Genomic DNA, 25,553 nt, shown 5'->3' on the forward strand with positions numbered 1-25,553 from the left:
ATACTTCAATTGCATTTTTAAAAAACAGATTAAAGTATTAAAAATTAATCTTGTTCAAGTTGGGAGCAAGCACATGGGGGTGCAGATAACACATAGAATAAAAAACGGATCGCTTATCCACTCGCCCACAGGGACTCATACTAAGGTGTTGAATATTTTAACCTTAATGGAAGTTATTGGTTTATCACGTGATTATGTCAATCAACTGATTGTGCAACAGCCTTTTGTTGAATCGGGTTAGTAACGCATGTCAAAATTTTGGACTTCAAAGACTATATTTTAGCACATATCAACATTTATTGAAGGGTTTCAGCCATCAATAGCTTGGCTTTAACACTTCGTTTGATTCGCCATACTTTATTTCGTAATAACAATCTATAAAATCCAAGTAAAAGATGCATTTTCAAAACACTTAACGCTTCGCTTATATTCACTCAAAAACTCATGTTCGAAAGATTTAAAAAAAGTATGTCATAATCATATGCTCTTTAGCGGCTGAGTTTCTTAATATTTAAATCTCTTATAAATTTGCCAAATAAAATTCAACATGGGTAAACAATTATAACAAATAACGTATTTTATGTATTGCAACATATTTATAAAAAGATAAAGTCAATTGAATCAAATGACCATTTTCAATGTACTTTCTTTCTCGTGGAAAGTGGACATTTCATCTTACTCCAACAAGTGTGGGGTATGGTTGATTCTCTTCGTGACTGAAATCAACTTTTTTAAACACTTGGTGCATTTCAAATCTAGTCCATATAAACAGCCCCTTCAGATTCTTTGACGATTGCATTTCCATGGGAGATCACTGCGTATGATAAACATACAAGTGTTGTTTAGCCACACTGTGGTTTCAATTATGTCAGGGGCGTAGCTACCCCTCTATTCATGTGAATTCATGTGCTGGGGGGTTCAGGGGCGTGCCCCCTCAGAAAATTTTGAAAACCATGGTGCAATCTAGTGCATTATTTAGTACTGGAAAATAACCAGTTTTAGATTCATGTAGTCAAGTTCGCATACTGCAACTTTGGTTGATTTTTTTTGTCAGAATCATGTGGATTCAGCCGCGTATTCACGTATAGGCGGCTACACGCCTGTATGATGTGCATATGAATGTATAATTTGGTTTAAATGATGCATCCTTAATATAACACCTCCTTGCTGCTACACCAATAGAAACTTCATGGGATGTTATTAGTAAAAGAACTAGCACTGACGTTCCCATTTTTGTCTGAGTCATTTAAATAACAGATAATAAATTACAAGGTAAACAAATTTGTTTTGACTTCTTTAATGAATTATATAAACACATTGTACAAAGATATCATGACATATTTTAAACAATAAGTATGGTTGTCAATTAAACAGTATGCTAGCTTTAAAGATTTAGGCAAACCATTGGAATTTTACGGCGTTCTTAAAAGGTGTATTTAAAGCTGCAATCTCACCGATTGATCGTTTTGACTACCGGTACTCTTTTATTGTTTGTCAATAAATGGAGTATTTTTTGCAGAAATGTCTAGACCCAATTTTAAGTGATATAAGACTGCTGAAAAAAGATCAGATTGCAGTTCATCATATTTATGTTAAAAAATGATGTTTTATGACTAAAAGTATTACGAACAATGACTAAAAGCATTACAAACAATTTAATGTAAATTAATTTTTCGGCAGTTTTACCAAACATTTTTGATTGGTTCTATTGTGAATTATCTAATATGACTGAATTAAAGGAATGATAACTAAATCAGCCGATTTTGAGACAATTTTGTGTCTAAACTGACAATCTGTAAGAGTGCAGCTTTAAGTTTTGATCTAAAGCTTCATATACACATTGTTATATTGTCAATAACTGTTTAAAAGGTCTCATGTACTAAATAAGATAATAATTTTCATAATATCTAAAATTGATTAAAATAAATAAAGTACCATTATACCTATTTCTTAATAGTGCCGTTTCTCATCTGACAATATCATTCAAAGCCATCATTTCAACTATGAATTTATTTTTAACTTTCAACTTTTCTATAGCATATGCAACAAAATATACCAAAAATACAAGCCATGAACAATATGATTGTTCAACTTGCATTATCTTTGACCTTTTGATATGACCATTTTCCAGTTTTGTTTATTTGTAAGTTGTGCCCTGAAGAATAAAGTATGACTGTATGAATCAAAAACAAGCAATAAAAACACTAAAAATATACCCCAATCCCTGTAATTTCTAATACAGTAGTAAAATCAAGAAATTAAACATTTAGAGCTGCACTCTCACAGATATACCGTTTCCACAACTTTTTTTGTCTTCGAATGAGCAAGTTTTTGCGTAATTATCTGCAAACCAATGATAAAAGATTGCTGACAAAAGATCAGATCGCAGATTTCATATTTCCGTTCGAAAATTAATGTTACGGTTTAAGAAAAGTGCATAAAAAATATCAATGTTTTAACTTAAATAGAAAAATCTGGGATTTAATTTTTCGCAAAAATTGGATGGTTCCAATCCAAGACATAAAATGAAAAAAGTTGTCAAAACATCCAAAGTGTGAGAAAGCAGCTTTAACGTTTGAAAGTAACTCTGTTTGCCTCGTGCCCCTAAACAGGGTTTAATTATATTATATGCCCAGTGGGCTTGTCCCTGTATATTTGATTGTATGATTGCAGTAATGGATACTGGTCTAATTATCTTCTGACAATTTTTCACCAATTTTAAAGAATGAGAAAACATATTAAGCTCATATAACGCTGTACAATTTAATCTCATTCATAAGGTTGAGAAAAATTCCCTAAAAATATTAATTGTGGAGACATATCTTATTTAAATACATACAGGAAATGGCGACATCATTTACCCTTTAGTATGAAAAAGGCAGTTTCCTGATATTTGAATAGCAGTTTTTTATTTAAGCATCTCAATTCATAGTATGTATGAAGTTTCAAAGGAAACCAAATCATTGTAACGATTGTTTTCAAAATAGATTCACACTCTTGATAAACTTCTTTTCCTAGTTTCAACTTTTGAGACTTTTTGATGAGCCTGCACCTTTCCCCCTCTTATGCAGTGGCTTCAAGCAATAAAGCTACCAGCTCAAGTTGCACAGCTGGTGAACAAGACTGCTGATAGTCGGCAAACTGCACACTTGATGCCATAATAAATCATGTCCATCGACTTCCAGAATGAAGAAATGACAGCAGCACAGAATTGATTTCAATTGGACCTCTGTACTTTCATCACCTTGTTGTAGTCAAAGACTATGTCTTAGTGTGCAGTGCGGGATCTTGAGAAGCTTTCTGCTCGTCTGATGAAGTAAGTTTGGCAGAGTGTGACACTCCTATCTACTCATATGGCTAGACACCTGTGATCTATGTCTTCTTGTGTGTGCCCAACCATCACCTGAAGAGAATTTAGAGGAAGTTAGTGCTTGATAACAAGTCAATGTGACAAAACAAGGTCTTTCATTTATGCCACCAAGAACTAGTATTCCAAGTTTCATAACTCGTATGTTAACTCAAAGCAATTGAGCAGAAACTGTTTGGTAATTAATTTTAAGTCACTGCTTCCACTTATACTGCAAGTAATATTGAACGTGAACCGACTGACCCAAATGCAATTCTAAATAATTTTTATGTGCAGAAACCTTAATCCTATTGACACAAAAGTAATCCAATTGTATGTCTTCACAAAACATTCTACAACAATATTTGTCAATTTAACTCAAAGATTGATTATTGTTTTTTAGTCAGACAAACACAGAGATGGCCCTATATCGCTCACTTGATTTGAGAAAGGATTCTAACTTAGTTATTGTTTGGACACTTACTGAACACTTTTGGTCTGACTTTATAATGCAGCTGGTGAAAATATTAAAAGTCCCTTAATAATGGGCTTACAAAAACATAAAAAAATGTATTTGTTTAAAAAATTACAAAGGGCCATAACTCTTACAATATTTAAGTTTGTATTGAGCAGAATAAAAGGCTTTGCCTAAAATACAACCTTAAAACTATATTTACAAGTAAAACAAAAAAATCTACAAATATGTTTTTAGTATCTGGTTTTTGAGAGTGAATGATCAGAAGAAAACATCACACATTCACAATCATATTAAATAATAATTTAGTTTTTTTTAAAATTATATTATATTTCAAAAACACTGCAAAAGACAAGACACTTACGTTTCAATTTCTTGATTTAATACAGTGATGATTATCATTACTTATGAAGGGAGATGGGTCTTACACTCTAACCAGTGCAACTTGCATGTTCTTAGTCGCTCAGTTATTACCTTTCTTAAAATTCTCCTCTTGATCTGAGCCACGCCAAAATGATGGGAGATGCTTTTGTTTTTCCATCAGAATGTATAGCACCTCTGTGTTTCTGTTTGTCTCCTGAAATAGTAAAAGTTTATTAATAATAATAACAATAATAATAATCAGTGACTTTTATTGAAATTATTTTCACCGATTGTGCCTTGCACATTGGGGAACAAAGTTGACTTCTGAGGAGAAGATTTTTCCATATAGACATATAGCAAAAAATAGCTCCGCACCCTGGAGCAATGTTTTTTATAAATCAATATCCAGTGAAGAAAATTCATACAGGGTATTGAAACATATTTTGCTTCAAATGAAGACTTTTAACAAAGATAACTTAACTAGCTCTTCATCATATTAAATAAAAATTAACACAGTCTATGCCGCACACGGAGCCCCGCATTTGATCTTTTACCAAAGTTTGATTGAGAGTTTAGTTTCACATCGACAAGTCTTTACAGGTCTATTAAAGCTGCACTCTCACAGATTAAACATTTTGAAAAAGGTTATATTTTTTATCTTAGAATGAACCAATGTATGCGAAAATGATGACAAAAAAATGTCTTTGAATTCCCGTCAAACATGTCCGAACCAAATTCAAACTATGGATAATCACTGTCATTCACGATGAAATTCAGCACTTCTTGCCCAGTATATATACCCTTACTTTAAGCAGAAGGCAAATTAAAACAAACACATTTGTACGAAATTTAATCAAACTTTAAATGGTAGTAGGATTGTCATTTGTTCACGTAATTTTCAAGAATCAGGAAGTGGGGAACATTATAAAGCCATTTAACAATACAAACAAGACGATTTTCTATTGAATGTACAATAGTAGTACCGGGGTATTATGCAAATAGTAATTATCTCAAGAAAAGGACATCAAGACCAGTTCATTTACCAGTAGCATCTGACAGTCAATAATGGTTCTGAGTTTAAAGAGCATAATTTTCATTTTATTGTTTGTTTAATCATTAGTATATTTAACACCAGTTGTGAAGAAGGAGTTATCATTATATAAGATTATATTATCTGGCAGTGGTTGAAAATGTAAAGTGAGACCAGTTTTTTACCTGTTATTGAACAAACTGTTATGTTGGCAGGACTGTCCTCCTCAGCAATGCAAGAACAGCAATGACTGGCTGGCACTCTGTAAAATGGCGATTAAAACATTTTGTCCAATTAAAACTGTCCCTTTCTAAACAATCCATCAGCAATATATATAAATGAGCTGCGCCATGTGGAAATGTATCTTGGGAAGTTTCCATTCCATGTAATGATGTCATAAAGATGAGCAGAAGACATTACTTACTATGCAGTAAAAGTTCTTACTTTAACAGTAAAGATATCTTTTTTTGAGAAAATTTATCAAAGTGAGCTCTTTTATGTCATGTTTCTAAGTCTTGTACACATCTATGTTACATATATAAATAATAAACAGGAATAAAATGAGGAGTTGTGTACACACTTATTCCTCCTTATGTACTGTGTAACTCATGAAAAACAATCCATAATTCTAGTAAATCTCTAGAATTCCCTTACTTTTCTCGCTGTACAAAAATGAATGAGGAGTTGCAAACAAGCAGGGCCATAAAACTTTTGCTATTTAAACTGTACTGCAACAGCAATTTAAAGACAGTGATACTCATTGATGGAAAAGGCACTTAGACAGCTACATTTTCTGAGAAATGGAGATCAGACTAAATTCTCCAGAGATAATTTATAGATTTATTTGAATATAAAGAACATGTTACAGTGTTTGTGTTAAACTTGTTACTTATCCCTGATTTAACACAATCATTACCTTCAAAATGGTGATAAAATAAAAACAAATATACCTTATTAAACACTGTTTACTGTTTCACATCTGTACCCCCTCCCCTTCTTACATACTTAAGCGGCTGTTACCAAAGTAAAGAATGAAAGGTCCACAAGGCCAATTATAAACCATGAACCATGAGAATCCTGTTTACTAATTTGATTTTAAATCACCCAAAAGGCTTTCTACACATAATGGTTCCTTAATTTAAATCTAGTCTCCAAAGGTGTCACAGTTGTGATTTCATTGAAAAACTTGAGATACGTTATTCAAAAAAATGACGAAAGGAAAGCTTAAACGCAGAAGTCTGGCTGGGTATAAGAGCCTGGAAATAAATACGCAAAAGCTCACCATGCTGCTAAGGAGTCTTATATAATTCCCGGCCCCAGTTCAGCTGGAGATGTTGATTCCACACGGCTGGAAAACCGGCCCGGTGCACCCAAGCTTCACCATCGGCAGTATCTGCAAGAGGAGGGTGTAAATCTGGGAAAACGCATTTATAATCAATTTGCGAAAGTTCTTATCCGTCATAAGTAGTGAACATGTATGTGGCTTATAGAAAATCTGAAATTAAGTTTAATGAAGGAGACAAAGTTCGGTCTGGGATCTAAACCTGGATTTTGATGCTGAAATTGTAAGGGCCGAATTCAGAACATCCACTCTCACTCACACTCCAACCACATTCCCGTAAGGGACACTCAAATGATCACTTGAGTGGAATATGGGGAGTGACACTCAAGTGATCTGTTCGTATTCACACGCCTCGCTAACACTCCACTTCATCAAGTGAGCAATACAGTATATAATTATACACGTATGTTTACATGATCATATCGGATTATCTGTTTGACTATGGTGATGTTTACATTATACATTGTAAACATATGTTTATTTGAGATTCGAGTACCTTATTGTTAGTTATGGCAACAAACAAATGATAAAAAGTGTTATTCTGAAACTGAAATTTACATATTAAAACAATTGGTTAATAAAAATAAACGTTCTGGGTTGTAAATAACTGTTGCAAAATACGTTTAAATGCATGTTTTCTGTTGTCGTTGTTGTTGCTGTTTTAAATAAGTAGCCGTTTTCCATTGTATCACATAATTTAAATATGTATTCATATATAATCTTGCTTTTGTATTCTACATAAAGCGGTCTTGGGCGTTTGAAAATAATATATGGAAGTTGAAAAAATGGAAGTTGAAAAAATAGCAGATGGATAGAATTAGCGAATGAATCTACTTCTTATGGGGAAATAACACCTCGGAGTGAAAAACAACTCAAGAAATGTAGGGGAAAATGGATGAAGATGACGATAATAATAATAATAATAATAATAATAATAATGATGATGTTGATGATGATATGGTGGTGTTGGTGGTGCTGCTGGTGGTGGTGGTGCTGCTGCTGCTGCTGCTGATGATGATGATGAAAATAATAATTATAATAATAATAATATTAATAATAATAGTAATAATAATCAAGCTGAATGTAGGCTGGAAAATACATATCAATTCCCTTACCACGCTATGAAATGGTCTAGCGGCGTCAAGTTAGCGGCCTGGCGGCCTAGCCGCCTCATGTGACTAGCGGCCTAAAATTGTTTCCTATTCCAAAGCATTTTATATGAGTTCTTTTCTAAAACAATGATAAATTAAATGTCCTTTTCATAAATCAACATCCTTTAGCGAATATCAGCATTTTCCCCTGGGCTGCTGGATTGAGTTTTGGGGATTTTTAGGCCGCTAGGCCACCAGGCCCCCAAGTTCACGCCGCAAGACCGCTCAAGCGTGATGTATTTTGCATAGGAATACAATTATTTTAGCATTGTTTTAGAAGAAAACTCATATAAAAATGCTCTGAAGTAGAAAACAATTTAAGGCCGCTAATGTACGACTAAAAACATTGATTTATCATATTTCCCATTTAAACCATTGAACCTTGAAATAGATAACAAATTTAGGCCGCTAGTCCGCCAACCTCACGCTGCTAGGCCGCTAACTTCATGCCGCTAGGATGCTAACTTCACGTACCTTTAGCTGCCTGTCTTTGCAGCCATTGATGAATTGCAAACATCAACATTGCTGGGGGTTCAAGATCATTGCGAAACAAAACAAATATATAATTTCAAGCAAAAATGAGCAAGAAAATAGAAACCAACTGAATTGTATTTTCAAATGTTCCATCCGTGTTTGTTTGTTATCTTTTTATGATTCAAATGGTAAAAAATGGTGCAAATGTGAGAAGTTCTGAAGAAGAAAACTGATATTTTAATAGAAATAGTGATGAAATCACTGACATTATGTTTACTTAGCATCTAAAGCAACAGACCAACCAGACCTACCAGTATGCTAATCTATATTTAACTGCTAAATTTTAAAAACCCTAAACATACAGATAAGATCTGTGGCGCAGTTGTTTACGTTGTGTGATTAAAATGCATATATTTTTGTTGGTGATTAGTTTAAATCCAAGATTTGTTTTCAGAAGATCAGCAATAATGTTTTTTCTTTGTCTCAATGAAAAATGTAATGTTCAAGTTCATAAGCGCTGTTTTATCTGAGAATTTCCCTTGGTGTGAACTGCTTACTGTGTCCAAGTTATCCAAGCTGGATCTAAGACATTACTACAACTGTTGTGAGTTCAATTTACCAAAAGAATACCTTTGGAATACACAATTATCTATAAAAATGGCAGAGCAAATTGCCCATGTTCAACACACAACAATATTTGAACTCCTGACGTCCAGCACCGCTGTCAGATTATCTAATCCAACCACTATGCCATTGCATGCTCTTTACTGAACGAAAGATAAATGAATACTCACAATTTTGAACAGTATTTTTTTGGTCACAGATAGCAACCTTTTAACCCCACTTAAACCTGTCTTCCCTATTTGGCAAACAGAGAATTTTTAGAAAATTTGTTATCTGATGATCCTGTAAATTTTGTGTGGATAGACTAAATACTGTTCGAATTTAGCAAATCAAAACTAACATTTTGGGTTTATTCAGTGTAGACCCTAAAATATCAATTTTGATTTATAAGTATGTAGGTTTGTTCAAAAGCTCAGTACAGTTTACTTTACATGTTAAGTTATCCAATTTCTGTAAATAAATGTTACTAAACTTGACTTTAAAATACTGTAGGGGGGCGTGTCGTAAAGTTAAGAAAAAATCCAAATAATGCAACAGTCAATTGCAGCATGGGCCCCCAAGGTCCTGCTAATAGCAGGGACTTTGACTTTCGGTCCAGCCAATCCCAGGTAAAATTCCCGCTCTGCACAGACAAACAGCTGGTAAAAGCCTTGTCAAATGAATTATGGTCATTTCGTAACCGCTCATTGTTGGTCATTTCGTAACCATTGTGTTAGTCAATTCGTAACCGTTAAGAAATCGAATGGTCATATCTTAACCGTTGACTCCTATAATTATGAGGAAATAATTTAATACCATTTGAATTAACAAAATTAAAGTTTACTGTAAGTATAAAACATAAAAATAACAACATAAACAAAGTTAAATCTAGTAGTTGTATTCCTTCTTTATTCCTAATAGTGTAGTGCGATTTGCCAATAAACTCTGAAACTATGACAAATAGAAACATTCACACTAGCTATTTTTTTATGTTGCGAAGGAAATATTATAAGTAGGCTGAATATTAAATGTAATAATTTTTTAATTCATAGATGTTCTACCATTGAGAGGAATTGTGACCTTAAGCCAATATTTTTTAAATATAAAGACCATATAACTTTAGAATTTCATTTTTTTTAAATTGCATAGAAGTATTGTAAAATGTAGTGAGTTTGCTGAATGAGAGTATGCGCTTTTTATATGCTTATTGTATTAAAAATGTGCCGATATGTTTAATTTTGTATCTTGTTATTGGAAATTAATACATTGGAAACTCACTAAACCGGACAAGGTCCGGACTGGGCAAAATTTTTGGTTTAGTGAGGATTCCGGTTTAGTGGGGATTCGATGTACGGAGTAAGTTTACTCAATATATTAACTGAGTTAACCTTTAAAGGCTTTTGTCCTCTAGGGACAGTTCAATTCTCCGACGTTTAGACGGAGGTTGAGACATAATTAAAGCACTTGCAAAAGTGATAAGCATAATTAAACATTTCTGCATTTTTATAACCATCTTTTTTCCAAGTCTTGAAATAAAACAACTCTCGTAATTTAATGCTTGTTTAGTATGTTTGATAGTTTAATTAAAGCACCGCTCTAATTTGATTCAATCATAGAAGTCTTTAGATAAAACAACCATTCAAAATGATCACTAAAAAACCGTTTCTAGATCTTTATTTTCTGCAACAAACATATAAATGTTTTAATCAATTTTCTTTTCACAAATTTGATTATCGTTTGATTATCGCGCGACAGTCAATCCACAGCGCAATCATCATTATCGATTATCGTGTTAACACAACATCACAGGTGTAATATTTAACGACGTACCGGCTGTCAAAACAAAGTGACACGTGATTCGCGAATTCCTAATACACAGAATTATTTTGACATGTTTGAACAAAACGTCCGGTTTTGTGAGGTAAAATTACGTTGACAACTAACAAATTCTCTCGATTTTCTCGGAATTCCGGGGTTCCAGTTTTGTAGGGATTTTTTTACATTGAAAATAGAAGGGGAAAACCGGGACTCTGATAAAATTCCAGTATCCCGAGGATTCCGGTTTTGTGGAGATCCGGTTTAGTGAGTTTCCACTGTACCATAACTAATAATTTTAGGCTGTTTTTTGTCGGTTTCGGATATAAAGTATGCAGAATATGGATTAATTGAGAAAAGAACAGAACAAAATTTTGTTCGTTTTAAACAAATATAGTCAATGAAATAGGTCAAGAATGATCATTTATGTAAACGTCATTTTACTCAAAAATACATCGCGATCAGTCTTAAATTATTGTTTATAAGTACGGTAAGCAAAATGTAAGAAAATAATTAACATATTTTGGTAGTATAACAAATCATTTCTAATTAAGCATGATATATATATCTAATAACTATTGAGTAACATAAATTATTGGCTTGTTACTAGTGAGAATTTGAGTAATGTCTCCCAATTGGTGTCTTGGTTGCTGTGCCATATACATCCAGGTTCGAACAATGCACTTAACGAGGTGCTAAGAGTACTATTTATCAATTTGTTAAATGGTGGTTACCATATGAGCAATTGATTTCTTGACGGTTACGAATTGACTAACAAAATGGTTACGAAATAACCAAGATTCAGCAGTTACGAAATGGTAAGGTTACGAAATGACCAGATCCCCGTCAAATGCCCCTGGGGACATCCTAGGTTAGGCCCATTCCCTGTTTTCAGCGCAAAAACAATAACACCGCATTCACTCAGCACTGCCGGTCCACCTGGAACGTAAAAACATGGCCCATTTCCCCTGCTATCCCTGGTATAAACAAGACCTGCCTGGGGGTCATGGTTACAATTGACTGGTGCATAATTGTGGCAGAATAAGGGAAATATTGTATTGTTGCATTTATTATCAAATATGAGAACTTAAGACACATGCAAAAAGCCACAATACGAATTGGTGATAGTGTTCGTTCTGTTCTGCTATTCAAAGTAGTCATTCTAAAATGCCGTCCAGGCTTTTTTTTTAAATGATGGTTAGCCTGGAGTCCAGGCTAACCATCATTAAAAAAAAGCCTGGACGGCATTTTAGAATGACTACTATTCAAAGGTGATGAGAATGACTAATGACATGACATTGACAAACAAAATGTAAGGCATTTGTATCATTTCGTCTTTTATTTATTAAAATCTGAGATGTTAAGGGAACAAATCCCTTTTTAGATTGGAACATACCAAATAATAATAAGCGACGATGTAGTGGTAAACCAAGTTTGCTAGAAATCAATCGAGTTTCTCCGAAATACAAGCAAAAATTACACCGGATGTTGATACTAGTGATTTCGTTTCGGATGAACAAAATCCGGATAAATCATTTGCTTTTCATCCAAAGGGTGGACGATTTATACTACTGTACAAAAGTCATAAAAATAAACGAAAAAAAAACGTTGAATATGTATTTTAAACACTTACCAAGTTACCATTCTCTTTCCGTAAGAGATGAACGCCATACTGCATAATTGCACGGAGATGGTACCACGGAGATACCCGAAAATTTCCGTTATATTCCGGAAAGTTAAATTTCTGTATACTTGAAAATTTGGATGCTGATGGTACACGAAATATCGAATTTCCTTATTTCTGTTTTTTATGGAATGAAACTTCGGGATAATATACAATAGGCTTTAAATAAAGTAAAACAAATAAAAAATGCTTAGTATATAGCTATTTTTCACCAAAATTATGATTTTTTCCCTGGTCGCCTTAATAGCTATTTTTATGGATACACAAATATACACACACAAAAGTTTAAGAATATTTTTTTTAATATTAAAAGATAATAGGATTTAAAACAATGAAATTATCTCGTAAATAAACATTCAAGCTTATCAACTTACTGTCAATGGACATTTTTATTGACATTTGATACATCAAATCTGGACTGAAAATATTAAGGAGACCAATTTTTGTCGCCTTAATCCAGCGGTCCCCATAATGCCTAGATTAATATATATATGGTCACCTTAATATCTGTAGTAGATATATATATATATATATATATATATATATATATATATATATATATATATATAAATGCACGAAATCAATGTGGGATTTTCATTAAGTTTTGGTTAAACCATCTTTGTAACAAATTACAGTTACTTCCAAATTACATCTTATTCTACATAATACAAACTGGAGGACAGTTCTTTTTATTTGGTAATGTTAAGAGACTTGAAGACAAAAAAAAATGTTTAAATTCAGAAAACCTTACACAAAGTAGAAACCTTCTATTAATGTCATTATCTTGAAAAAATGATCATGCCTTTTAGCAATTGTATCAATCTGTGAAAATCTACATTTTGCCTTCGACATGTTATACAATTTAAGGATATTTACATGGAAATTAAGTTCAATTCTAAATTGACAGTCATGTATTTCTTCCAAAATTTTTATAGTATAAGGAACATGAATTTTTTATGAATTTAAGTGCATAACTGCAGATAATGATCATTATCTTAAATCAATTACAAGCCAATTCATAGTCATGCATATAGCCCCCTTTTCAAAATATGATAGTGATTGTCTCAAATGACCAGTCTTTCTCTGTGGGGGTGGGGGCTGTCAGTCATAAGGAAACCTTTAAAAGGCATATTCATTCAGCCAATCAGATGTCAGGTTCAGTGAAAGGGGCGATGCCAGGTCAAGTAAAAGGGGTGGAGCTAAAATAAATACTGACATTCAATGAAGATAGATCCCCCTTTGGCCTCACAAATATGTTTCAGTCACACTAGGGTGTGTGACAGGGTCAAGCCATAATGGAGCCATAGGCAAGCAGACTTTTATTAACCCAACAACAACAACAGGTGTAATTCTTACCAACTGAGGAAAAAACTTTAGAGGTTTTATTATTGCTCATTTTTTATACAAATTAAATATCTAACAATGACAAATATAAAATATGATAATTCAAGCATAATATTGACACCAAACATGACACATCTTGCAAATGGTCTTGAATAAAATTCCTACACTTTTTATAATGATAATACATGGGACCAATATCAAAACCATTATCCTGTTAAATAGGACAATGGATTTGATATTGGTAATTCGCAGACAATACAATGTAATTAAGTAAAAAAATACACAGTATGCACATCTGGCTTCAAACAAAAATTGTTGCTTAGGCCAAAAAAAAGTATTCATAGTTTCCATTTAAATATCAAAAAAGGTAGGCATACGGTAATTGTTGTTTTTTTTAGGACCATGTTTCTTTGGCAAACTGACCTATATCAGGGAATTATTAAGGTCTTTACTAAAAAAGCACATATTGATCAAAACACCAAAAACAAAAAAGGATCAGAAGGATAAAAATAGGGTCAGTTGGGCGGAAACAAAGATTTTTGAATCCTTATTTTGTCAATGATGTCATTTCAGTGATCAAAATGATAACACAATTTAAGCCCTGCATTCTGGAATGTGGGGCTAAATTCTTGATTGTGTTATAGTAGGGCCAAAAATAAAATGATTTGGTTAGGGTTACATACTTTTTAAAAACAGAAAGAGTAAAAAGTATAAAGGATTACATTTTTAAAATACATAATATATATGCGTTTTCACTTTAAAATACATGCATTGTTACAGTCTTGTTTTCAGTAAGTAACTTTTCCTTAAATGCATTCTTTGGAAAGTAATTTAAGGTTTATTATTCAAAATATATGTTAGTCAACTTGTGTATGTATTGATTTCCAACTTTTTTTATTTTTTGTTTAAACTTTATGTATTAGAATTTCTTTGCGTAAATACCTGCTTATGTGATATTGAAAGACTGCTGACTAAAGATGAGATTTCAGATTTTGATATTTCCATTCCAAATTTAATGTTTTACAGCTTAAACTGCTACTAACAGTTTAAGAAAAATGCATAAAACATCAATTTTGGATGGAAGTATGAAAAGCTGCAATCTGATATTTTGTCAGCAGTCTTTTATCGCTGGTTTGCAGATATTTACGCAAAAATTCGCTTGTTCGAAGACAAAATTTTTAAAAAAAGTTGTCAAAACGTTCAATCTGTGAGGTTGCAGCTTTAATATAAGACTAACGTAAATATTAAAAACACATGAGGCCCCTTTAATATTAACATGTCAATATCAAAAAGAAGATGAAAACTGAAAACTATGAGAAAGTGTTTTTATAATTAAAAATTAATTGCTTAAAGCAAATATCTGAAATTAATAATTGCCATGCAAAGCAGCCTGTAATGAATATGAATATTAGATTTTGGCCTTGAACACCTTTTTAAGAAGAGTGTTTTGAAGTAAGGATTATCATAATGCTGAACTTAATATTGTACTGCAGCTTTGTAGCAAATCCTTATGATTAAAGTCACTGTGTCTTCCTTATGCTGTGATAAAGATCTCCTTAGTAACATTTCTAAACCTAATAAATTAAGTGAAAAAGGGTGTTTATTGGGGGTAATAAAACACATCTTGATAATGGCCAATTAGTTTTAATCTTTCAAGTGTTGGTAGGATGGGAGGGGGGTCTTAACTATTTGAACTGCTAATATTTTCCTGGTTATTTTGTCCACCATGTCAAAATGATCTGGGTTGTTTTGTCAACCCTGTCTAAATGGGTTGGACGTGTTTTGTCCCCTTAGTCAAAAATGACATGGGATGTTTTGTCCTACATTTTTATAAAGGAGTTCAGAATAAATAACACATTAGTTTTCGTGCTTATATAAAATAAATGCAAATGACTTTCATTATAAGTTTAAAAAATACTCTTAACCCTGCATTCTCACAGATTTACCATTTTTACAACTTTTTTATTTTTGTCTTGGAAAGAGCAAATTTTTGCGTAAATATCTGCAACCCATTGATGTAAGATTGTTGATAAAAAAACAGATCTTAGATTTTCATATTTTCGAAAATGTTTTAGAGCTTAAACCCTTACTAACGGTTTAAGAAAAATGCATAAAACATCAATTTATGAACTTAAATATAAAAATTATCCGCGATCTAATTTTTTGTCAGCAGTCTTATTAACTGGTTTCCATGGATTCTAGCAAAAATTGGCTTGTTCCAAGACAAAAATTAAAAAGTTGTCGAAATGTTTAATCTGTGATAGTGCAGCTTTAATTATGGTAGCTTTTCAGTCATTTGCCTATATATGTCTATTTGATTCAGTAAATACTTCATATAAAGCTAGGCTTATTAGGATATGCTTATTTTTCATTGGGTTCTATTTTTAGCACATAACAGCTTCATTACAAGAATATATTAATTATTATTAAAGCTGCATGCACTCTCACAAATTTACCGTTTTTACAACTTTTTTTTATTTTTTTTGTCTTGGAAAGAGCAAATTTTTGGGTTTAATAGTATCTGCAAACCAATGATAAAAGACTGCTGACATAGATCATATCGCAGATTTGCATATTTTCGTTTGAAAGCCAATGTTTTGTGGGTTAAACTATTACTAACAGTTAAAGAAAAATGCATGATCTAATTTTTTGTCAGCAGTTTTATATCACTGGTTTTCATGGATTCTTGAAAAATAAAATACTTCCTCTGTTGGCCAATTGAGAACAAAATCAAGAGGTTTTGGGTTTTGCTGTTTATACGTTCTGGAATTTTTCAAAAGCATTTATTTATAGGACTTATGAATTTTATGTACAGCATTCTGTATATTGTCAAGTGTCCTTTTTATGCCCCCTTTTGAAAAAAGTGGGGTATATTGTTTTGCACATGTCGGTCGGTCGGTCGGTCTGTCTGTCGGTCGGTCGGAATACCAAATGGTTTCCGATCAATAACTTGAGAACGCTTTGACCGAGGGACCTCATACTTGGTAGGTGTATTGGTCATCACCAGCAGATGAACCCTATTGATTTTGAGGTCAGTGGGTCAAAGGTCAAGGTCAGTGTGACCTTTACATGAAAAACGGTTTCCGATCAATAACTTGAGAACGCTTTGACCCAGGAACCTCATACTTGGTAGGTGTATTGGTCATGACCAGCAGATGAACCCTATTGATTTTGAGGTCAGTGGGTCAAAGGTCAAGGTCAGTGTGACCTTAACATGAAAAACGGTTTCCGATCAATAACTTGAGAACGCTTTGACCCAGGGACCTCATACTAGGTAGGCTTATTGGTCATGACCAGCAGATGAACCCTATTGATTTTGCCCTTTGTGAACCAATATATTTTATTATGCCCCCTTTTTATTATGCCCCCTTTTGAAAAAAGTGGGGTATATTGTTTTGCACATGTCGGTCGGTCGGTCGGTCTGTCTGTCGGTCGGTCGGAATACCAAATGGTTTCCGATCAATAACTTGAGAACGCTTTGACCGAGGGACCTCATACTTGGTAGGTGTATTGGTCATCACCAGCAGATGAACCCTATTGATTTTGAGGTCAGTGGGTCAAAGGTCAAGGTCAGTGTGACCTTTACATGAAAAACGGTTTCCGATCAATAACTTGAGAACGCTTTGACCCAGGAACCTCATACTTGGTAGGTGTATTGGTCATGACCAGCAGATGAACCCTATTGATTTTGAGGTCAGTGGGTCAAAGGTCAAGGTCAGTGTGACCTTAACATGAAAAACGGTTTCCGATCAATAACTTGAGAACGCTTTGACCCAGGGACCTCATACTAGGTAGGCTTATTGGTCATGACCAGCAGATGAACCCTATTGATTTTGAGGTCAGTGGGTCAAAGGTCAAGGTCAGTGTGACTGTAAGCTGAAAAAAGGTTTTCTGATTGTCCATATTTTATTTAAGTGTCCAAATCCTACTAACAATTTGGCTCCCAAGGGGGCATAAATGTTTCACTAACATCTCTTGTTTTAAATTATATACAACATGTATAAATTTAATGTTTCAGGAAATAACCTCCATCTCTCTCAGAGGTCATCTTTCTCATTATTGTGGGGAAACCTCAAAGGGCATCAGGAAAACCTTCATCAACCTCTTTGTGCCCAGTGGCTTGTGCAACAGTGTTTCAGAAGTATAAATACCTTTTTAATTTGTGTATATCAATTGTATAATGACTTGTTTTTATATATTAAATATATATATATGATTTATTATATATATATAGATGGTTAATCTTATGACTTCCTGATAGTATTTAAGTTGTGAAATATTAAATAATCTAATCATAAAAAATGCTTGGAAATGACAATAAAAAAAAGATATTTGTCGAATAGGAAGTTTCACCTGTCCTGTTTATATTACAAATCATTTTAAATCAGACAGAAAATTCAATATACTTGTTGTATCTCACTGTTTATTTGTCTTCACATTTTGTATTGTCACATCAAGCCTGTTTGAACATCCTAGAGAAGATAAGTGTATAGAAGCAGATATGATATAATAAATATGCATATAAATGTGCTTGGGATTATTTTCAGATTATCATTAAAATGGGGATAATGGATGACTGGCCACACATATGGGGCTGTGGACAAGCTTCAGAGCAGGCTGCCAGGTGGTGGTGTTAGTAGTTTATACTCCGGGTCCCGGCGTGAGCACATTGAAGGGTCCCAGAGTGACAGTTCAACCACCGCACACCTATCCTGGGCAGAACCAGTACTAGGTGCCTTCACCTCTGCAAGGAACTGACAGCTTCTGTACATGCCAGGTGCAGTGGTACAGTGCGAATGGTCGTAGAAAGGATTTCATAACCAATCACAACAGAGGTGACCTGGTCCGCCTGGGAATCAAACCCGGGTTGTCCAATTCAGAGTCCAACGCTCTACCGATTGAGCTGACCGGGCGGACATATTAGCTACATTAGATGACAAGCCATCTATGCTGGACATTCTTCACAATAAAATGTGATGTCACAGGAGCTGTCTATCTCAACAGCTCACACTGTCCGTATTTGACTAAAGGAATGAATGAAGTCACTGCAGAAGTTAGATTGAGGAATGTCCATGTCACTACCCATCATTTGGAAGGAGTTGGATAAAAAAAGTGTGGCCTATGTATTGAAACAGGTCCGATTTCCAGTTACGGACAGTCTTGATTTGTCTGATTACATTTTTGACCAACATGATGGTCTAAAAGAACACTTACTGGTAACTGGTAAAATCATGGCCCAGTTGTTCCAAGAGGCAGGCGAGTGGGAAGTTACTAGACTCCATTTCTTTATGGGTTGATCTGAGGTTCCGGTTCAGTTAAAGTACTGATGGAACACCAAGTGTTTGCCATAATACAGCAACATTTGATTTGTAACTATGTATTTGTTTGAATTGTTGAAACAGTACTAAATAATGTGTATGTATATGAAGAATAATATTATAAATAATTTGTAAGAACCTTTTGATATTAAGTAAAATGTCGATAAGTCTAAATATGTATCTGCGAATCATTTTTGTATATCTGTAAAGATTACATTGCCTATATTCCTCAATATATATTTTTCTTTTAGCCAGTCAATAACTTTTCTTAAGTTCTATCTTCAAAATTGTCGGGACAGGGATTATAGCCCTTAATTAACCCAAATATGTAACATTCAATGCAAAATTTCTAATTGGCTGCATTTAGGCAGTTCAGATGCAGGAGGGGAGGGGGGGGGGGGGGAGGGGGAGGGAATGAAAAAATGAAAAGTATATTACTATGCGCAGTGCTATAATAATTAATAAGTAAATGTTTTAAGCTCACCTGTCACATAGTGACAAGGTGAGCTTTTGTGATCACAATTTGATGGCGTCCGTCCGTCCGTAAACTTTTACTTTAAACGACATCTCCTCATAAACCGCTTAGCCAATTTCTTCCAAACTTTACAGGAATGTTCCTTGGGTGGTCCCCTTTGAAAATTGTTCAAAGAATTGAATTCCATGCAGAACTCTGGTTGCCATGGCAACGAAAAGGAAAAACTTTAAAAATCTTATTTTTCAAAACCACAAGGCCTAGAGCCTTAATATTTGGTATATAGCATCATCTAGTGGTCCTCTACCAAAATTGTTAAAACTATCTCCCTGGGGTCAAAAATGGCCCTGCCCCGGGGGTCACTTGTTTTACATAGACTTATATAGGGAAAACTTTAAAAATCTTCTTCTCAAAAACCACAAGGCCTAGAACCTTGAAAATTGGTATGTGTCATCATGTAGTGGTCTTCTACAAAATTTGTTCAAATTATTCTCCTGGGGTCAAAAATGGGCCCGCCCCAGGGGTCACTAGTTTCATTACATAGTGTTATATAGTAAATCTTTAAAAATCTTCTCCGAAACTGTAAGGCCCAGGGCTTAGATATTTGGTATACAGCATCATCTAGCGGACCTCTACCAGATTTGTTCAAATTATTGCCACAGGGTCAAAATTGACCCCGCCTAGGGGGTCCTTGTTTTTACGTAAACTTGTTATATAGTAAATCTTTAAAAATATTCTTCTCTAGAACCGTAAGGCCAGGAGATTAGATATTTGGTATACAACATCATCTTGTGGACCTCTATCAAAGTTGTTCAAATTATTGCCACAGGGTCAAAATTGGCCCCGCCCTGAAAGTTATTTGTTTTTATATAGTCTTATATAATAAAACTTGAAAAATCCTCTTCTCCAAAATATAAGACCTAGAGCTTTCATATTTGGTATATAGTGTTACCTAGTGGACCTACACCAAAGGTATTCAAATTATTGTCCCGGGGTCAAATTGGCCTTGCTCAGGGGTCATTTGTTTTTACAGTGTCTTGTCACTGAACATCTTTTCCTCTGAAAGTAAAGGTCAGAATGACTCCATACTTGATATGTAGTATCCTTATATGGTCCTTTCTCAACTTTGTTCAAATGGATTTGTTTGGCCCCTTTTAGGGGTCACCAGAGCAAAAAATAGAAAAACCTGATCTTATTAACTGCTTGATGGATCTTCAAGTCTGAAGCATCCTAGCATGGGCCTCTGTCAGGTCTTTTCAAATATTTTGTTTGGCCCCTTTTAAGGGCCACCAGAGCTAAAATTAGTAAAAAAACTTAACATTTTCTTCGCATGAACCCCTTGATAGATCTTCAGCAAATTTGGTTTGAAGTGTCCTTGCATGGACCTCTCTTAAATTTGTTCACATAATTTTGTTTGGCCCGGTTGCCATGGCAACCTAAAGGAAAATGTCAACAATTGGTTATAATCATCTTCTTCTCCTAAACCGCTTTGACAATTTTGATGAAACTTCATAGGAATGATCCTTGGTTGGTGCTTTTTCAAAATTGTTCAAAGAAATTAATTCCATTTAGAACTCTGGTTGACATGGCAACCTAAAGGAAAAGTGTCAACAATTGGTTACAATCATCTTCTCCTAAACCGCTTGGACAATTTTGATGAAACTTCATAGGAATGATCCTTGGTTGGTGCTTCTTCAAAATTGTTAAAAAAAATTAATTCCTTGCAGAACTCTGGTTGCCATGGCAACCTGAAGGAAATTATAGGCTGTCGTGTCCGCGCTATGACTTTCTCTTATATGGACAGATTTTAAAATGAAAATGCCATATGTTTTCAACAGACCAAGACAATGTGTCGTGTGCAAGACCCATGTCCCTACCTCTAAGGTGAAAGATACACTAAGTGTTTATTCACAATGGAATGCTGAATATGAGGACATAAAGAGTGTTGGCTGTCATTTAGTATGATTGTGTTTTTTTTGCTCAGAGGCAATTTAATATAACTTGCAATATGTATTTGACACATAAAGGCAAGATAAACTTTTTATACGCCCGAAGGGTCGTATTATATTATGGCCTCCATCGTCTGTCCGTCTGTCTGTCCGTCTGTCCGTCCGTTAGCAATTCCGTGTCCGGGCCATAACTTGGTAACTAATAAAGCGATTTTCAAATAACTATACAAATCATCACTACATTAAAAGAATGTGTCGCGCGCAATTTCCAGGTCCATACCTTAAAGACTAGAATCACCATGGGGGTGCGTTAGCAATTCCGTGTCCGGGCCACAACTTTGTCACTAATAAAGTCATTTTCAAATAACTTTATACAAAGCATCATTACATTAAAAGGATGTGTCGCGCGCAATTTCCAGGTCCATACCTCAAAGACTAGAATCACCATGGGGGGGGGGGCGTTACAACTTTGTCACTAATAAAGTCATTTTCAAATAACTTTATACAAAGCATCATTACATTAAAAGGATGTGTCGCGCGCAATTTCCAGGTCCATACCTCAAAGACTAGAATCACCATGGGGGGGGGGGGCGTTACAACTTTGTCACTAATAAAGTCATTTTCAAATAACTTTATACAAAGCATCATTACATTAAAATGATGTGTCGCGCGCAATTTCCAGGTCCATACCTCAAAGACTAGAATCACCATGGGGGGCATTAGCAATACTGTTTCCGGGCCATAACTTGGTAACTAATAAAGCGATTTTCAAATAACTTTATACAAATCATCACTACATTAAAAGGATGTGTTGCGCGCAATTTCCAGGTCCATACCTCAAAGACTAGAATCACCATGGGGGGCATTAGCAATTCTGTGTCCGGGCCACATCTTTGTTACTCGTCCGTTAGCAATTCCGTGTCCGGGCCATAACTTGGTAACTAATAAAGCGATTTTCAAATAACTTTATACAAATCATCACTACATTAAAAGGACCTCAAGCCGAATCTTCTTCGGGCGTATAATGCCCCGTTTCGCGGTGCTCTTGTTATGTTCTTGTTCATAGATCAATGTCACATTGGGGGGGCATTTGTCACATACTTTGACAGCTCTTGTTCAATATTCTTTGAGAAACAAGCTATATTAATAACAAAGGTTAAACTCTTTTACTCAGGTGAGCGATTTAGGGCCATCATGGCCCTCTTGTTTTATGTATTATTTATTTATCATATGCATTGACAATTGATTATAATTTCATAATATATTATTTACCGTAATTCACCTAAGAGTTCGGACACCTTAAATTAATTATTTTTTTCTCTGTCCGAATACATAGAAAATTAGCATTTTTACATTTTATTCACATGTTTGTTTAACCTGCCTTTTTTCTTCATGTTTGCATTTTACCACTTATTAATTTATCCGTAGTAATCAATGGTCATAAACTTATTTATTACGCCTATAAGTGTAAATCCTTCATCAAGTTAATTAAAACACCATTTTATACATGAACTGAATAAACACATTCTATCGGCTTCAGATCAAAGAGTCACACTGTGTGACGTCACACAACTTACAGTTATACCCACGAGGATCTCGTGGAGAGCATGGACATTGCTATGCAGGATTAATGTATAACTGTACAATTATTGCTTCATACAGTCTTTAAGTGTGGTACTAGTTTGAAAGTTTATTGGCAGATCGTTTTACAAACATGTCTTGTCTATGTTTTCTTAATCCCTTGATTGCCCTTGTTGTTTCTTTAATCCTCCAATACATATATCACACTTCCTTAACTTGTCACAGTGGTATATACGGTTAGGTAATCTAGCCAGGCATTGTAAAGATAAAAATCAATAATCTTCGTCTGTGAAACTTGGTAACTGTAAAAGTTATGATTGATGTCCTTTGGGTGTCCGAAAATTAGGTACGCAAAATAAATTATTTTGGAAAATAATTATGGGTGTCCGAATATTTAGAGTGTCCGAACTCTTAGGTGAATTACGGTATTCTTTTATTGTATGTATTCTAGATCATTAAATAAATATAAGTAAATATGCATTCAAATTTCTGTATTTAGTCTTAAATAATAAATGTTGATATTGTTAAGACCAAAATCCGCTGGACTTTAGACCAATATTCCCTGGAATTCAGACTAAAATCCACTGCAAAGCCTCTCAAAAGTATGGCATGCATGTATTTGTGTCTGTCTTTTACCTTAAAGGTTGTACCCACCAGGAATACTTTTTGTATCCTCTCAAAATTCAGACTAGGAAACTGACTTGAGGTTGAATATATAAGATTATGTTTTTCATCATCTTCAGACAAATAGAAAATAGCTATCAGCTAAAATCTTATTCAACAATAAATGTTTGAGAATGCTAAATATTAGCAGTACACAGGGTATAAATCTTGTGAAACACAGCAATAACGTGCTAAATAATGCACGTGAATCTAGGTAACTTGTAGTAGTAGAAGTCAAGTTTCATCTTGGTTTATTACAGCAGAAGCAGTGATTACGAACTTCGTAATCACAGCCCCAGAAACAGAAGCGTTTTTATTAAATCTCCCAGGTTGCGGAAACATGGCACATCGCAGGTGCGGATCCAGGAATTGATGTTAGAGGGGTAGTAACTTAGGGGCGCAACTTTTGACATGTGCTCCTCCCTCAGAACCGAAAGTATAATACATAAACTGTTTTACGGGAATTTGGGGTTACTCCCTCATGTATGTAGTCGGAAATTGTGCATTATGAGCTTATTTTATTACCTTTGTTTCTCCGATATTGATGAAAACAGTAAACTTCGATTATTTTAGAGGTGGCGCACGCCGGGCGCTTAAACCGCTAGCGCTTCGACCAAATTCCTTGAGCTACACAGTCGGTCCAAGGCCAATTCCCCGCTATTTTGGCGCGAACACAAAACCACCGACTGTCCCCCCGGACCTGGGGTGGGGGGATGCTTACCATTGACTGGTGCATTACTTTAGCGACAGCGATAGGTTTTCATATTACTTTTTCCCTGTTTGAATGAAATATCTTAATTGTCTGTTAATATGTTCACTGATAAAACTTTTGCGGCCTGGCACATTGCATCTCATTAGTCATGGCAGTATTCTTCAAGTTCAGGCTTCTTTTTTCAAAATTCAAAATGTTTATTTTCTAAACCATTCATTGATTTATCAACACCATATTCACACATTCTCATTTACAAGAGGTTTGATAGTGATAAATCAAATGTGTAACGCATGGCACCATCACTCTGGTGAACGAGAATAATTTCATATAGCACAATGTACATGAAATAATGACAGTATGGCGAGTCGTTCCTTCACTATTTTTACCCATAAATACCATAAATTAAGCCTTTTCATACAATAGATCTCCATCACCTCTCCGACTCCTTTATAATTTGTGTAAATATATGAACATAATCATGTGGTCTTTAACAAAGATAGAAGTGTAAAAAAGTTTATATCTTCGACTTCAAAGAACTTCATTAATGCTAATTCTTGACCAAATTTTAGTTGCCTTTAACCTTAAAAATAATCGGTTAAATGGCAAGATGTTTGTAATCAAGCTTAACGACAGCGTTTTTGTGACATTGATGAAAGATGGATTTTTTTTGTTTGTCTTTATTTTCAATCGGATAAAAAATTGTACTAGTATCTGATACAGGGTTAATGAAGCAATACGATGGTTAGACGTCATGCTAACCATTGTATAGTATAACAGCGATGAGGAATATGGATAAGTCGACAGTTGACAGGTAAGGACATTGTAAGAATTGTCATTTTGCTAATTTTTGCTTTAAATATGGCAATATTTTTCTTTATTCCCATTTCCTACATGTTCCCATTACAAAATCTTACCTGTCCTTCCAATTGGAAATTGCCCATTTTAAAACTGAACTTTATTCTCCAATTGGAATTTTCCCATTAACCAAATATTCCAATTGGAATTTTCCAATGTTCATACTTTCCCACTTTGAATGTGGGAATCCTCCAATTGGAAAGATTCACTCATGGGAAGGATTCGCAAACAAATGCCTTAAATGAATCTATCGGTTCTTCATTTTTAATGAATATATTATTTTTCATGTAGTGAGTGTAAAATATTCTTAATTAAACAGTCAATTTCAATTTTAAAAATTATGTTCCAAATTCCCCCACAATTTTAATAGAGCCAG

General features: G+C 34.3%; 1 long non-coding RNA gene across 1 annotated transcript; it reads right to left on the reverse strand.

Annotated features, from left to right (window-relative positions):
• Window positions 1-3,058: 3,058 nt before the first annotated feature.
• Window positions 3,059-12,091, reverse strand: LOC128211095 (uncharacterized). Its single transcript, XR_008257206.1, has 5 exons — window positions 11,996-12,091; window positions 6,497-6,607; window positions 5,400-5,476; window positions 4,296-4,398; window positions 3,059-3,403 (listed from the first exon to the last, which is right to left on the reverse strand). It is a non-coding gene; the product is annotated as an uncharacterized LOC128211095 (long non-coding RNA).
• Between the last annotated feature and the right edge of the window lie 13,462 nt (window positions 12,092-25,553).

Source organism: Mya arenaria, chromosome 12 (assembly GCF_026914265.1).
Source record: "Mya arenaria isolate MELC-2E11 chromosome 12, ASM2691426v1".
NCBI classification, from domain to species: domain Eukaryota; kingdom Metazoa; phylum Mollusca; class Bivalvia; order Myida; family Myidae; genus Mya; species Mya arenaria.